This window comes from Notolepis coatsorum (assembly GCF_963971535.1).
Source record: "Notolepis coatsorum genome assembly, chromosome: 8".
NCBI classification, from domain to species: Eukaryota; Metazoa; Chordata; class Actinopteri; order Aulopiformes; family Paralepididae; genus Notolepis; species Notolepis coatsorum.
This window is the reverse complement of record NC_140172.1, coordinates 142179895-142196977: the sequence shown is the minus strand read 5'-3', so window position 1 is coordinate 142196977 and position 17083 is coordinate 142179895. Positions and strand designations below refer to the sequence as shown.

General features: G+C 47.4%; 1 pseudogene across 1 annotated transcript in view; it reads left to right on the top strand.

Moving 5' to 3' along the window:
- LOC311233616 (ATP-binding cassette sub-family G member 4-like) overlaps positions 1–17083 on the top strand; it is a 126442-nt pseudogene that overhangs the window by 82592 nt on the left and 26767 nt on the right. The gene's annotated exons all lie outside the window — the stretch shown is intronic.

Below are 17083 nucleotides of genomic sequence, written 5' to 3'. Positions count from 1 at the left end.
TACCGTATATGGTTAATCGGGGCGGTTCTGGTATGCAAATACTTAAAACAGTGCACGAGCTCAAACGTAGGATCAAAGTCATATTTATCAAGACAGGTGTGCGTAGAACCTGTGTACGCACGTGTGATGAATCCCGTTTTTTTTGTGCGTGCACTCATTCTAAATTCTGTGCTTACGTGTGGAAATAGAACATTTTCTACGCCACGTTGATGAATGAGGGCCCAGGAAGATAGTACTGTCACCCTGTCCTCAGTGATGTAGTGAGGCACAGTGATGCATTATAAAGTCTGATGGCTGTCAGAATGAAGGACTTCCTGTGCCGTTCAGTGACAGATGATAGATTCAAATGTATTGTCATCATGCAGTACAATTACAGTACAACAAAAAGAGGTTTGGCCTCCAACCAGAGTGCAAATGTAACAGTAAAGTGCAGTAGTAACATACAATGTACAGCTGATTAAACTGGGTATACAATATATAAATTAGCGACAAGTTCTGTACAACAGGTCAGCAGGAAGGGCGCAACTTTTTCAGCTGAGTAACAACGTTCGTCAAACAGTGTTGAAACTTGGGTACTGCAGTATTTTTTTTTTATTTTTTTTTATTGCAGGAAAAATAATTTGTACATTTACAATTGTCAACATCGTACATTTTCCATCTATTTTTTTTTTTTTTTTTCTTTCATTTCCCCTTCCCCTCCCTCATACCCACCCCATCCCCCCCACACCGAGGTTGTTGAAAACACTTCCGCAAAACATCCAAACATACAGCATAGATGCTACTGGGAAAAAAAAACTAAAATTAGAAAATAGGAATAAAATAATAATAAAAGATAAGGAAGTGCAGTTAGAGGTGTAAAGCTCTATCCTTTCTAAGTCTCTTCATTGATAGTCAGGGTATCGATGTGTTGCAGAAATGGTTGCCAGGTCACATGGAATGTTTCAAGGGAGCCCTTTAGGGAGAATCTGATTCGCTCAAGCTTAATGCAATGTAGTATCTCATGTATCCATCTGTTGTGAGTGGGTGGGGAAGGGTGTATTCATTTAAAGAGAATAAGTCTCCTAGCGAGGAGGGTAGTGAACGCCACAACTCGCTTTGCAGCCCTAGATGCGATCAGGGCCGTAGCCAGGGTTTAGAAATTAGGGAGGTCCATTTATTTTTTTTGGCCCAGACCGGCCCACTATAATCGGTCGGACACCACCCAGCCAGGGTTTAGAAATTAGGGAGGTCCATTTCTGGCTTGACTAGACATTAAGGAGAGAGAGAGATGATTACAATGAACTGGTACATTCAGGTCCAGAATTGTTGGAATTCCCTGACAAAGATGTGCAAAAAGCTGTAAAATGTAAACAATACCATACTGGTAATGAGCAAATAGTTGTTTATTCAATTAATGCATGGAGCTGTTCCATTTTATACTAACTTCATTCATTCATTCATTCATTCATTTGGTACTAACTACTCAGTTCATACAGAATTCAAGTATCCAAATATCAGTGATGAATATTGCATAAGGTTTACACAGTTATCACCTGTTTGTTTTATATTCATGCTCAGAGAGGAGTAAGTTAGATCTTTGTATGTGAGTTATATGGCAATTAAATCAATGGTGTGCTTGTTTGTTACAGCCGGCCACTAGGGGGCAGCGTCTCATTAGTAGTGCTGATCACCTTAGATGTGACGGTCACTGACAGTAACCTGGGCTTATTTTAGCCAACGCGATGCTCACCAAATAACGTTATAATTAATATTATTATCGACATCACCATGGCAGAGATGGCACACACAAACTACCTCAGGTTCCTCCAGCTCACCGTCCCTCCTCGGCCCTTCTGCCTGGCTGGCTACCTGAGGCTGTGTTGAACTTGTTGCTGCACCGGCTGCACTAGTATTATTGTGGATGACGACGTTGAAGCAGCAAACATGTCTGTGATTTTATTATATTTGTCACTCAGCATCCATAATTTTTCCGCCGGCAATTTCTCCATGTTCTGTTTCTCAATTTTTCCTGTTTCCGCATCTGTTCTTCTAACACGAGAAACAGGTGAGAGAGGGGGGGGGGGCTTATTAAGAGATGTGATTGGGCCGCAGCATAATGGGCCGCTGTTCCCAGCCTAGTGGGGGGGGGGGCTTATTAAGAGATGTGATTGGGCCGCAGCACGCATAATGGGCCGCTGTTCCCAGCCTAGTGGGGGAGGGGCTTAGTAAGAGATGTGATTATTGGGCCGGCCCAGTGTCAGTCAGTACCAAATGGGCCGGTCGTTGACCAAACGGCCCACTCGCAAATAGTTACCGAGGTCCGGACCTCTGTGACCTCATAGCTGGCTACAGCCATGGATGCGATCGAAGGGGTATTCGGGATACCGAAAAAGGTAGTGAGTGGATCAGGGTCTAACGTCACACCCAGGACCCTACCTACTCCGTGTATCAAATATTGCAGTCCAAAACTCTGTGAGTTTGGGGCATGTCCAAAACATGTGCATATAATCAGCTGGAGATTGTTTACATCTATTACACGCATCCGTTCTATCCGGGTATATCTTTGCTAACCTCGCATTGGTGTAGTGAACCCTATGCAGGATCCTACACTGCAGCAAACTGTGTCTTGCACATATAGAGGAAGTGTGTACAAGGTCTAATATATGATCCCATTGTTCATCTGTAATGATAATTCCCAAATCTTCGTCCCATTTGGCTTTTAAGGAGTCTAAGCAAGTTGGGTTCATCCAAAATATTTTATCATATATAATTGAGACGAGCCCTTTCCGCCCGGTACCGAGCGATAGGAGAGGGTCAGTCCTAGAGTCTGGAGGACGGCCAGGGAATTGTGGGAATTGGTTCTGAACAAAATGTCTGATCTGAAAAAAACGGAAAAGGTGGGAATTTGGGCGACCACATTTTTTTGATAATTCTGCAAACGACGAGAACACACCTCCGGAGTAGAGGTCATTAATGGTTAGCAAACCTTTGTTCGCCCAGCTTCTGAATACAGGATCAGAACAGGACGGTAAGAATAGGTGATTGCGAGAGATTGGAGCTAGCCCCGACGGAGCGTGTAGGCCAAATTGTTTCCTAAACTGATTCCAGATTTTCAAAGTATCCGTTACAATTTGGTTCCGGGCCACCTGTTTAATAGGGATCGAAATGGGTAGTTGGGATGTTGCCACAGACCAGAGTGAGTACTTTGAAGAGGAGACTTCCATCCGAGCCCATTGGGGTTGGTCTTCTTCCTCCCTCCTGGTCCTCCAGTAAAGGAGTTTGTTTATATTACATGCCCAGTAGTAATAGCGAAGATTGGGCAAAGCCAAACCCCCTTCCGATTTGGGAAGTTGCATGATCGTCCTCTTAATACGTGTTCTTTTGTTACCCCACAGGAATGAACCTATAAGTTGATCAATCTAAGTGAAAAAGGCTTTATTAATAAATATTGGTATATGCTGAAAAGCGTATAAAAATCGGGGTAAGACCACCATCTTTATCAGGTTAACCCTTCCCAGAAGCGAGAGGGGTAGAGAGGACCATCTCGTCAGATCTAACTTAAAGCGATCCAGCAGAGGACGGAATTTTTTTGCGAAGAGCTCCGTCTGTGATTTGGCCATAAAAATCCCTAGATATGTGAATCCTTCCCTGGCCCTTTTAAAGGGGAAAAGCGATTGAGGAAGCCGTTCCGCAGATGCATTAACAGGTAAATATTCACTTTTCTGGAGATTAAGTTTGTACCCAGAGAGCTGCCTATGTTGTTCTAGAATATCCAGGATAACAGGGATGGATGATGACGGATTGGAGACATAAAGTAGGAGATCGTCGGCATACAATGAGAGTTTATGAACCAGGCCGAACCTCTCAATCCCCTCAAATCTGTCCTCACTGCGAAGCCATATGGCTAAAGGTTCTGCGGCGAGCGCGTAGAGCAAGGGAGAAAGCGGGCATCCTTGACGAGTGCCACGATAAAGCGCAAACTGGCCCGACTTGGTACCATTCACATTAACCGAGGCCACCGGGGACGCGTATAGGAGTTTTATCCATGAAATAAAACCCGGTCCTAAACCGAATTTCTCAAGTGTATGGAACAGGTACCTCCATTCCACTCTGTCAAACGCTTTCTCAGCATCCAGGGAGAGTACCATTTCTGGCACGCCAGTCGTGGTTGTGAAAAGGATATTTAACACCCTTCTGGTGTTAAAGAAGGATTGCCTATCCATGATGAAACCCGTCTGATCCGGGTCTATCAGGAACGGGACCACCTTCTGAAGACGGCACGAAACGACCAATATTTTACAATCCACATTAAGGAGGGAGATTGGTCTGTAACTGCTACAAAGGAGAGGGTCTTTACCTTTTTTGAGCAGCAGGGACAGTGACGCCTCTGATAGCGTGGGCGGCATTTGGCCCTTTAGAATTTGAGCAGCAGGGACAGTGACGCCTCTGATAGCGTGGGCGGCATTTGGCCCTTTAGAAGGGAGTCATTATATACTCTCAGTAGAAAAGGAGCAACCAACACGGAGTAGGTTTTATAAAATTCTGTAGTATAGCCATCTGGCCCGGGTGATTTGCCACTTTGTAGAGATTTGATTGCCTCAGTCACTTCAGAGATGGTTATAGGCGTGCCTAACTCTTCAGCTTCCGCTTTATTCGCCTGAGGGTACTTAAGAGACTTGAGGGGGTTTGGGCGATCCCAGTCCTGCTGGGAAGACTCCGATGTGTAAAGTTTGGAATAGTAGTCAGAGAAAATTTCAGAAATGTCCATAGGGTCTGTTGTAGTGACACCTAATTGGGATTTTATCCTGGGAATCAGTCTAGAGGCACTCGCCACTCGTGCTTGGTACGCAAGTAATCCCCCTGTTCCAAAAAACGTTGCTTGGTGTACAAGAGTAGTCTCTCGATCTTACTAGTTGAAAGCAAATCATATTGTGATTGCAGCTGGAGTCGTTTTTTTATATAGAGCAGGGGTGGGTTTAGACGAATACTGGATGTCCAAACGTTTAATCTCATCTGATATACCCGTTAATTTGGATTGTTCCTGCTTCCCAAAATGAGAGGTGAAGGAGATGGCCTGTCCGCGGAGGCAGCCTTAAAGGCCTCCCAGAGCATGTCACTGCTAACTTCAGGTGTGTCGTTTATCTCAAAGAAGATTTTTATTTGTGCATGAATAAAATCCTTAAATTCAGGTTCAGATAATAAGTGGGAATTGAATCTCCAAAATTTAGAGGGTGTTCTACCCTGGGGGAAGTTAATTTCAACGGATGTCGGGGGCATGATCGGAAATGACTATACTATGGTACTTAGTAGAGACTACACTATGTAGTAGTTTTTCATCTAGTAAGAAGAAGTCTATCCTCGAATACGTGTGGTGGACATGGGAGAAGAAGGAGAAAAGTTTATCGGTAGGACATTTTGCTCTCCAAGGGTCTATAAGGCCAAGCTGTTCCATATGAAATTTTAGGATGTTCGCCGCTTTGGAGATGGTAGTACGTCTATCCGAAGACCTGTCCAGTTCTATGTTTTGGACCTGGTTAAAGTCTCCTCCGATAATTATGTGATGATCATTAAGGTTAGGTATCGAGGAAAATAAATTAGATACAAATGTATCATTGTCCCAATTTGGTGCATATATTGAGGCCAAAAACACCGGAATGTTCTGCAGCCTGCCCGACACTATAACATATCGTCCGTCAAGGTCAGTTAAAATGGTGGAAGGCTCGAAGGGTACATCCCTATGTATAATAATTGCAGCTCCCCTGGCTTTTGCTGAGAATTTAGAATGAAAAATGTGTCCTATCCATGCTCTCTTAATACGGGGGATATCTGAGGTGCAGATGTGTGTCTCTTGTAAAAAACAAAGGTCACCCTTGAGATGCCGTAGATGGTTAAGTACCTTGTTAGCCTTGATAGAGTTATTCATCCCTTTGACATTCCATGAGACGAAACGGATGTTCCTGCCCGTCACTGCCATATACATACCTGAGTTGAAAAGATAAAACATTGGAAGAGAGGAGAAAGGTAGAGGGGGATAGAGAAAGGGGGGGGGTTGACGCACACACATACACCCACACAACCATACACAAACATACTCACCCGGGGGTACATCCCTTGGTCCCTAAGGGAACAGCAACAGCCTCTGTACCTCTCCGGATACGTTCCTTCCGGTGGAGACTTCATCCTCACTCCCCTTTTCCCCTCTCTCCCATTCATTTCGAACAGCCTCCAATATGGTTATGGATAAACTTTTAAATTTGTGTTAAAAGAACATTCAAACAGCCAAAGAAATTAAAAATAAAAACCAAAACTAAAAAAGGGTTGATTAAATTCAAAAATTAAAATTGGAATAAAAATGAAAGATATTTGCAACACATCTCGGGGCTCATCCATTAGAGCATGGACGTAAAATCGCTACCAATGACTCCCAATAAGGAGTGTGACCCATAGAAAGTTGAGAGTGAACAAGTAAACCGAGGCGCTCCAGTGTGTGTAGGTCAACCTATAATTCAGTGGACCTGGGCAAAGCCCGCCTCCAGCCTACAACAGCTCGAGGAGAGTGTCTTTAGCCCCTGCTACCAAGCCCACTAGGGATATAAAGATTGCAAAACCAAAACAGAGTTGAAAAAGAGGCGCCACTTTCTTCTTTTCTTTTTCCCCCCTTCTCCTTCTGTCTATATAAAAAATATATACATACATTTAAAGAGTAACATAGTAATAAACAGGAGGTATATGCAGTTACAGTGGTTACACGATTCAGGGACCTTACAATGTACCTAAAATATGTATAGAGAGGTAATGTGGTTAGTTACATTCGGCAGTGTTAGAGACCTGTACCTTAAGACAGTAAAAAGAAGCGTGTGCAAATTGAGTTGGTTCAGTCAGTACCTTGAGTGCTTCCTGAAACAAGCATACAAAACCCCCACTACCCAATAGATACTATCCGGTTTGTTTGTATTGAGACCCTCAGATATTAAGAGGAGCATGTGCACCCTGAATATGCTCACCCTGCCTAGAGAGTCATATGTATATAAATCCATACAAAAAGAAAGGACAAATTAAGTTAAGAAAAAAAGGAAAATTATATATATATAAAAAAAAAATTAAAAAAAGGGGCAACAACAAAAAATACGAAATAGGGAGCAGAAGAAAACGGCATGCAATCATTCACAAGGTCATGGCTATAGCAACCTGGTTGGCATAGGGTTCCTTTTGAAGGAGTCACTCCGATTGAAATAACAATATTACCCTTCTGAGGCATAGGTGGCCAATCTATAGTGACTGGGCACTATAATACAACCAAGGTCCACAATTCAGCCGAACACCCAATACGTCGTAATCATGTCTATTGCTGTTGGTGTTGGTTTCAGCTGGCCCGAGGTGTCCGTTAGACCTAGGTAAATGGTCTAGTAAATTCAGGCCCAGTCTCTGTACATTCCAATCCGCGCATTGAGTACTCCTAAAGCATACAAATAGAACCTTCATTATCCTGTCAAACCGGTCCAGTCTATTTATCTAGCAGCCTCTAAACAGAGGGAACGTCTACAGTTTGAATGAGAGAGAGACACATGTAAAATAAGAGCTATTAAAGAATAATAAAAAAAGGGGGAATTAGAAATACGTGCAAATAGAATCCGCGTCGGCTATTTGGGAAGCATAAAGTTCAGTTTCAGAAGCCAGTCCGCTTAATGTCAATAGCATCTCCCCATGAGGTCTAAGTGTCAGGTCTAACGCGGTCGACCAGTTTAGCCCAACCAATGTCTATAAATTCAGTCTCGCATTCTACATTCATTGTTCATTGCTCCCGGCGTCAGGTTAGCTTACCACTAGGTACTCGTTAGGTAGCCGTCCACGCTAGGCTAGCTTGGCCTTAAGGTACGCTTCGGCATCGCCAACAGACATGAAGCGTAGTCTGTCCCCGCTCTCCTCCGTAATCATCAATTTGGCCGGGTAGTGAAGACTAGGCCTCAGCCCCCGTTTGTAAAGTAGTGCCATCACATCGCGGTACGGTGCTCACTGTTCCAACACAGCCGGGGTATAATCCTCGTAGAAAGCAATTTGTTGACCGTCGTACTGCATCTCCGCCCTTCTCTTTCTGGCCTCCCGGATCACCCGTTCTTTGGTTTGATAATTATGGAACCTGATGATAACAGGCCTAGGCTTTTCACCCTGCTTCGGTTTAGCTGCCAGCGACCTGTGTGCGCGGTCCAATTCTGGAGGGTTAGGGAGGGTTTCTGCCCCAAGAACCTGGGATAAAAGGGTGGCGAAGAAGGATGTTGGTCTCGGGCCCTCAATCTGTTCTGGTAGTCCAATGATCCGAAGGTTGTTACGTCGCCCTCGAGCCTCGAGGTACTCCGCCTTAGCCTTTAGCATAGCATGGCTAGCCCTCAGATCAGCACATGTAGCCTCTAGCGACGCAATTCTTTCGCTTACAGATTCCGCATTCTCCTCCAGGGACTTGACCCGCTGTCCGTTGTCGGCCACGTCCGATTTCATTTGGTCAAGTTTATTTTCCAGAGTGGTAATGGCTTTTCTGAACTCGGTGGTCATAGCCTCTTTGTGGCTTTCAAGCAGGGTGGCCAGCCAGGCCTTGCTAAAAGCGTCGTCAGCCTCCTCCTCATTCTGATCATCGCCCCGTTTTGGTCTTGGAGTCTTGGATGTCATCTTTGCGAAGATAAATATTTACTTGCATATAAACAAGAATTATGAGGGTTTGGAGTCTTAAAACGTAGAATTAAAAAAAACACGAGGGAGAGAGGGAAAAACGCATCCTACTCCCTGCTCACCATACCGGAAGTCCCGGTACTGCAGTCTTGAGTGTATAGTAGTAAAGACATATTAGCATAGTAGGTAGTAAATGTAATATAGGCAAGGACGATTATTTAGTGGCAAAGTGCATGATAGTAAAAGACAGTACAAAGGTTAGCTAATACTAGCTTTGGATAGTTACGATTACGACACAAACCAATGCAAAGTCAATGGGGTCGAGCTCCTGTCTGTACAAGCTGACTGAATAATAATAATAATAATAATAATAATAATAATAATAATAATAATAATAATAATAATAATAATAATAATAATAATAATAATAATAATAATAATAATAATAATAATAATAATAATAATAATAATAATAATAATAATACTAATACTACTTGTTGTGAAGGGCCAGATTAAACCGAATATATATATTTATTTATATATATATATTTAATTGTATTTGTATATTCTCTAATATTCCCTGATATCCCTTGTATATTCCTTGTACAATATGCATTGAATATCCATTCTAGCCTACTGAACATCCCATAATAGTCTCCATTCTACTATTGGTCGAGACCTTGGTGCCAGGCTGCCATACCCCTCAGACCCAGTTCAAACGTACCGCTCGACATGTACGAACAAGTCCTAGTTCCGCGTAGGAATTTGGCTACCGCACCACTAATGGGACTATTTGTTCATAGTGCGTATATATACTGCGCTACTAAAGTAGGACTTTCTTTTCAGTCCAGTTTCTTACCCTCCAATAGAGTCACAGACGTAAAGCCTCCCCGCGATGCCACGTGTGGGAGTAAGGCCAAGTTCGGCCTACCATCGGTATTGAGACATCGTGTATATTAATATTTGAATAGTCATATTTGGCACTATATCGTCGAGTTGGACGTAGTCTATTAAGCTAATAATAGTCTGTTAATATATAGTGCTTCGTGCGGTGAGAATACTACCGTAGTCAGTACCCCATCGTTTCGGGCAGAGAACTGGCTGCTTACCCAGGGTGGTTGACCCTATGTGAAGCTGCACCCGAGGAGCCCCAGAGCCGACGAGCGAGTGGACCTGTATACCGGATTATTCTACCGACGACAGCCCGCCTTCCCAGGCACGGATTATGCTTTGGATACTTTGATTATTCTATGGATAAAGACCCCCGACACTACCGTGTGTTGGAACCCCCCCCCCTGGAGAGGCTGCAAGGTGAGGAGACGCTCTGCAAGACGAGGTCTCTCCACATCTCTCCCCCGTGGACCGGAGAGAGCCGGCCCACAAAGAGTCCACCTGCTTTCATCTGTGGTCCAAGGATCGCCGGCGCATTGAACGGCACTACAGTGGGTTCTCCTGGGATACCCTTGGCCGGACGAGGCAGCTGGATTCTACCCCCCCCCCCCCTCCTACTCCTGTCGGCTTACAAGCGACCGGATTAACCCCCTCTAGTGTATCCAGCCTATAATCATTAAAGTATCATTGCTGTTATTCCTTAACTATTCCAGGTCGTATATTTACCACCTGCGCCTTCAGAGATTGGACATTATCTATTGATATACCGACGAATACTCCTTGCCATAAAAGTGCATACTATTTCAATTCATAAATGTAATTAAGTGATTAAGTGTTTATTCTACACACCATCGCTGTGTAGGAAATAAAGACCTGTTTCTAATTCGTACATTTGTGTTGGATCCGTTTCATCTACGTGAGAGTGTTCATGATAATATATTTATGCCGTGTACTGGGTGGCCGAATATTAAGTACAAAGGTAGTGGTAGTAAGTATCATATCTAGTAATACAGTCAGGGAATTGTACCCCTCAGTTACAATTGGTCCTTCGAGCCGGAGGGTAATTAGTGTAATATTAATATAGTGTTATTAATATTGAAATGGCCTATGATGAACACTCCACGAAACGATCCTCCTAACCAACGCCCGCAGCGCGAACAACGGCTCCCTCAGTACTTAGAGGCTTACGCTGTCAGTCAACAACCTAGTCTTCTACTAACAGTAAACGCGGTAAAACTAGAAAGTAAAAGTATGTCTAACCCCAACGCCCAGACTACCCCGACCATAGAGGCCCCTACGGGCTCTAATGTAACTGACCAAGTTCACGGTGGGGACCAGTGGGAACCAGACATGACTTCACACCCCGCCAGTACTGAAGAAGTAGTCCCCGATGAGTCCCGGGAGGAATACAACGCTACCGAGAGAGAACTCGGCACGGAAGAAGACGGGGAGAGCACCGTGGAGATAGAGCTCCAAGGCTCCGCAAGGAGTACCCCGAGGGAAGGCTCTCCTATACAACCGCCTTCTCCCAGCGAGGCAGAGAGGACCCTACAGCAGGCATTCCTCGTCAGCCTGAAAGCCTCTACTGAACGCGATAGACTCCAGGGTGAACGCGATCGATTGCAGCTACAGCAACGGAGCGAAGAAGAGCACATACGCCTGGAAATAAGACGCATTCAGATGGAAGAGAATGTGGCCCGAGACCGAGCAGACAGCCAGCGAGCAGCTGCTGGTGCTCTACGGGACGCAGAGCGCGACAGACAGCAAGCGCAACTAATAGAACAGCTGATCAGACGGACAACACCCTCTCCCTCCGCCAGAGGCTCCAGGAACTCGTCTAGACACACCTCCAGGGCGGCATCCCCTAGCCGAGTAAACAACCCTGAACTTGACCAACAGACGAGGTCTATACCCCCCACAGACCACCTCCCCCCACCGGTCCAAGCGAGACCTAGCAACCGGGAAGGAGCAGCATATCCTGTGGGGAGGCTAAACCAGAGACTACAAGCACTGGATGACCTAACTGAAGACGAAAAGGAAGAGGAGGACCACCGCGCCCGAAGACAGCACAGTACTCTACCGGACCAGGAGGTCCGGTACAACCCAGGCTATACTCCCGCGGAGCTGCGCTACAGACCCCCGACTCTATACACGGGTGAGCACGACGCACGACCCGCACCGAGGAACAGCACCTGGACAAGCGGGCCATGGTACACTGCCGGTACCAGCCCATACCAAGGAGCGGGAGGAGACTCGCCTAGGAGGCCTCTCCCCCAACGCTCGCCGATGTATCCACAGTCAGCGTCATACATTGGCACGCCTATGGTACCCGACTTCACCCAAGAGAACCGGGCCCAGTATACAGAACTCCGCATGTGTCTGGAGACCATGTTGGTGGATGTATTGGATGAACGCCACAAATACGCCATCCTACTGCAGCACTTAAAGGTGCCCCGCGCACATAATATAGCGCTCGCCTACGCGACTTCCACCACCCCATACACAGCAGCGCTGGTAGCATTGGACCAGAGGTATGGGCGCATATGGGATTACGTGATCCAGGAGATCCGACACATCGACCGCTTACCCCCAGCAATAGACAATCGAGCACTGGACGACCTGTCCCTCAGAGTGCAGTCCCTGGTAGGGATGTTGGGAGCGCAAAGAGAGAAGGGGAAGTATGAACTTTACGCCAACTCAAATGTGGAAAGGATCCTGGAGAAGCTACCGCCCGCTCGTCAGGAGCGCTTTAGGCGGCAGAGGGACCACAGAGACCCGAATGGCCCCGAACCGAACCTCCTCGATCTAGCAGACTTCCTAGCGAGAGAAGTCAGCAGCCTACGGCTAGATACATTCGGACGGAGCACCCCTGGCTCCAGAGAAGGAACCAGACGACTAAATGATGGAAGAAGATCGGTGACTGTGATGCACCAATCGGAGTCAGTACCGAGCAGCAGGAGCCACAGTACCCCCTCCAGAACGGAGAAGTGGAAGATAGTGTGCCCCTACTGTGAGAAAGAACACTGGCTAGCGCAATGTGACTCCTTCCCCAAGCTGAACGCGGAGGAAGCAGGTCAATGGATAAAGTCCAACAAGCGCTGTTTTCGCTGTGCGCGCTCACACATGGCAGCCGAATGCCGCTTAAAGAAAAGGTGCACCAAGTGCGATGGAGCCCATCTGGACATACTTCACGACAGTAACAGACGGCGCCCTTCACCTGCACCATCCAGCCGCAAAGCGAGCGTCATGTACATAGATCCCGCCAGCAGCAGTGGAGCCCGACTACTCCTAAAAGTAGTGCGTGTGACACTAAGCTACCAGATCGGATCCCAAAATCTGAATAAAGAGTTACTGCCCGGTCCCACACTCGGCCCCTCCCTACTCGGCGTTCTACTCCGCTTCCGCCAGGAAAAGGTGGCCATCAGCGGGGACATTAAAGGAATGTTCCTGCAGGTGAGATTAGTAGAGGCGGACAAGCCCCTGTTACGGTTCCTATGGAGAGAGAAGCCAGGAGATGAGCACCCAGCCATCTACCAATGGGAAGTCCTCCCCTTCGGAACGACGTGCAGCCCCTGCTGTGCGACATTTGCACTACAGAAACATGTAGCAGAGGACCCAGCAGCGGACGAAGAGGTCCGACACAGCGTAAAGAACAGCTTCTACGTAGACAACTGTCTACAAAGCCTTTTAACCCAGGAAGAAGCCGAGGCTCTCCTGATTAAACTCCGCGCCTCATTGATCAAAGGCGGCTTTGATCTCAGGCAGTGGGCCAGCAGCGATCCGCAAGTACTGCGCAGCCTCTCCTCCGAGGACAAGGCAGCCAGCAGCGAGACCTGGATGGCTACAATCCCGGGAGAAGCCCAGGAGATGACCCTGGGATTGGTGTGGCGATTCAAAACAGATTCGCTTCACTACAGACACAAGCCCCTGACTACGGAGCAGGGAAGGCCGGCGGCGGCGCCGACCACCAGACGGAGTGTGTACACAACACTCGCCCGACAATATGACCCGCTAGGATGTATTCTACCGTACACCACCAGGGCAAAAATGATTGTACGAGCATTGTGGGACAAGGACCAGGGCTGGGACGACCCCATTCCCGCACACCTTGCATCCACCTGGAGAGAGTGGGAGATGGAGCTCCACTCACTCCCAGGCGTTAATATGCGCCGAAGCTACTTCCCACCCAAGGTGAGGCCAGAGACATGTAAAATGGACTTACACGTCTTCAGTGACGCCTCAGAGGTCGCATACGGATCAGTAGCCTACTTGCGGGCCCAAGACCAAGGGGGAGAGATCTACACAGCATTTGTCCTCGCCCGCTCGAGAATAGCCCCACGCAAGCAACAATCTATCCCACGTCTAGAGCTCTGCGCAGCCCTAGCCGGAGCGCACCTAGCCACGCTCATCCAACGTGAGCTCACCATACCGGTGTCTAGAACAATCCTGTGGTCAGATTCCACGACGGTACTCGCCTGGATCAAATCGGACTCATGCAAGTACAAAGTCTTCGTGGGAGTCAGAGTCACCGAGATTCAAGACTTAACCGAAGAGTTAACCGGAGAAACAGAGTGGCGCTACGTTGATACAAAACAGAACCCAGCTGACGTCATCACCCGGGGGATGCCCCTGGATGACCTCACCCGTCGCAATGTCTACAGTGACGGCCCCGCATTCCTAAGACTCCCGGAAGGACAGTGGCCCATGCCTATCCCGAGGGAAGCAAGTCCAGAGGAGGTGGAAATTAAGAAGTCTGTGTTCTGTGGATTGAGCACCGTAGCCTCCACCGACCCTAACATAAACGATTGCACGTCCATAGAGAGTGCACAACAAAGAACATTCCTGCGGTACCACCCGGAGTGCAAGTCCCCCGCTGATATGTCAGCAGCTAACTACGAGGAAGCAGAATTGCTTCTACTGCAGCGAGCCCAGAGAGACTTGTTCCCCGATGAATTGGCCTGTCTACAGGGAGGAAAGCCCGTCCCATCCGACAGCAGATTAATTCACCTGGCCCCCGAGAGCGACGCTCACACCCTCATCAGAGTGGGTGGTCGCCTACGCAGAGCCCCCAATCTACCGGATGACATTAAATACCCGATCGCATTGAACAGCCGACACAAGGTCACAGAGCTGATTATAAAGAAATACGATGAGGATGTACATCACGCAGGAGCAGAAAGAGTCTTCGCGGAAATCAGACGTCGTTACTGGATCCTACAAGGAAGAGAGGCGGTACGACGCTTCCAACGAACATGTCTAGACTGCCGCAAGTGGCGCGCGCAGCCCAGCATACCAAGGATGGCTGACCTTCCTCCATGTCGCCTCCGAATTGGTGACAAGCCATTCCACTCAACGGGTATGGACTGCTTTGGCCCGCTGCACATAAAGAAAGGAAGAGGAACCGAGAAGCGGTGGGGTATTGTATTCAAATGCATGACCACCAGAGCGATACACATCGAGCTTCTCCCGACCATGAGCACAGACTCATTCCTTATGGCCTTCCGTAGATTCACATCACGGAAAGGAAGACCGTCTACCCTATTGTCCGATCATGGGACAAACTTCAAAGGCGGCGAAAGAGAGCTGAGAGAGAGCTTCCAAGCTATGGGCCCAGAACTTAAGACCCACCTCGCTCCAGCACAGGTTGATTTCCAATTCAACCCCCCAAACGCACCCCACTTCGGTGGCACTTGGGAACGAGAAGTGCGCTCCATAAAGACAGCCCTGTACGCAGTACTTGGGGCCCAGACTGTGGCGGAAGAAGTCCTAATGACAGTCCTCACGGAGATTGAGGGAGTACTTAACTCGAAGCCCCTCGGATATGTCTCCAGTGATGTGGCGGATATCGACCCAGTTACCCCCAACACACTCCTGATGGGGCGGCTAGATCCTGCATTACCCCAGACAATGTACCGGCCTGAAGAAGCGAACGGCCGACGAATGTGGAGGTACAGCCAAGTATTAGCCGACAAGTTTTGGAACAGTTTCCTACTGCACTACCTACCGTCTCTACAGACCCGCCAGAAGTGGGTAAAGGAGAGAGACAATTTGACAGAAGGAACAGTCGTCATGATTATTGATCAATCACTGCCCAGAGCTATGTGGCCGGCCGGCCGCGTAAGCAAAGTGATCACCGGTGCCGACGGCAAGGTCCGAGCAGCTGAAGTGCTCGTCCAGGGTCGCACTTACACCCGTCCCGTGGCAAGGCTCATAGAACTGCCTCGACTCCCAGACACAATCGATGATGACCATGACCCTACAACCCTATGACTTTGTGAAGTTGACTGACCCCTACAGCAAACCCTTATGTGTAAATAGACAACGCGATTAATCTGTCTCCGTTTAACTGATTAGGTCTGGGACCTATTCAGGGGGTGGCTGTTGTGAAGGGCCAGATTAAACCGAATATATATATTTATTTATATATATATATTTAATTGTATTTGTATATTCTCTAATATTCCCTGATATCCCTTGTATATTCCTTGTACAATATGCATTGAATATCCATTCTAGCCTACTGAACATCCCATAATAGTCTCCATTCTACTATTGGTCGAGACCTTGGTGCCAGGCTGCCATACCCCTCAGACCCAGTTCAAACGTACCGCTCGACATCTACGAACAAGTCCTAGTTCCGCGTAGGAATTTGGCTACCGCACCACTAATGGGACTATTTGTTCATAGTGCGTATATATACTGCGCTACTAAAGTAGGACTTTCTTTTCAGTCCAGTTTCTTACCCTCCAATAGAGTCACAGACGTAAAGCCTCCCCGCGATGCCACGTGTGGGAGTAAGGCCAAGTTCGGCCTACCATCGGTATTGAGACATCGTGTATATTAATATTTGAATAGTCATATTTGGCACTATATCGTCGAGTTGGACGTAGTCTATTAAGCTAATAATAGTCTGTTAATATATAGTGCTTCGTGCGGTGAGAATACTACCGTAGTCAGTACCCCATCGTTTCGGGCAGAGAACTGGCTGCTTACCCAGGGTGGTTGACCCTATGTGAAGCTGCACCCGAGGAGCCCCAGAGCCGACGAGCGAGTGGACCTGTATACCGGATTATTCTACCGACGACAGCCCGCCTTCCCAGGCACGGATTATGCTTTGGATACTTTGATTATTCTATGGATAAAGACCCCCGACACTACCGTGTGTTGGAACCCCCCCCCCTAGAGAGGACGCAAGGTGAGGAGACGCTCTGCAAGACGAGGTCTCTCCACATCTCTCCCCCGTGGACCGGAGAGAGCTTGGAGAGGTTAAGCGTTGGACCGTGACGTCAGTAGAGTCACTCCAAGCAGTGCTGGGAAGCACAGAATGGAGTGTACTCCGTGATAACACAGCCAATATTAACGAATACACCGAAACGGTGATTGACTATGTCTGTACTCAGGTAGAAGTAATAATCCCCACCACCAAAATTAATATCTACCCAAACCAAAAGCCCTGGGTAGACAAATCCGTCCGTGAGGCTCTGAAAGTGCGCACATCAGCATACAACACCGGGCTGGTGACAGGCAACATGGAAGAACACAAGATGGCAAG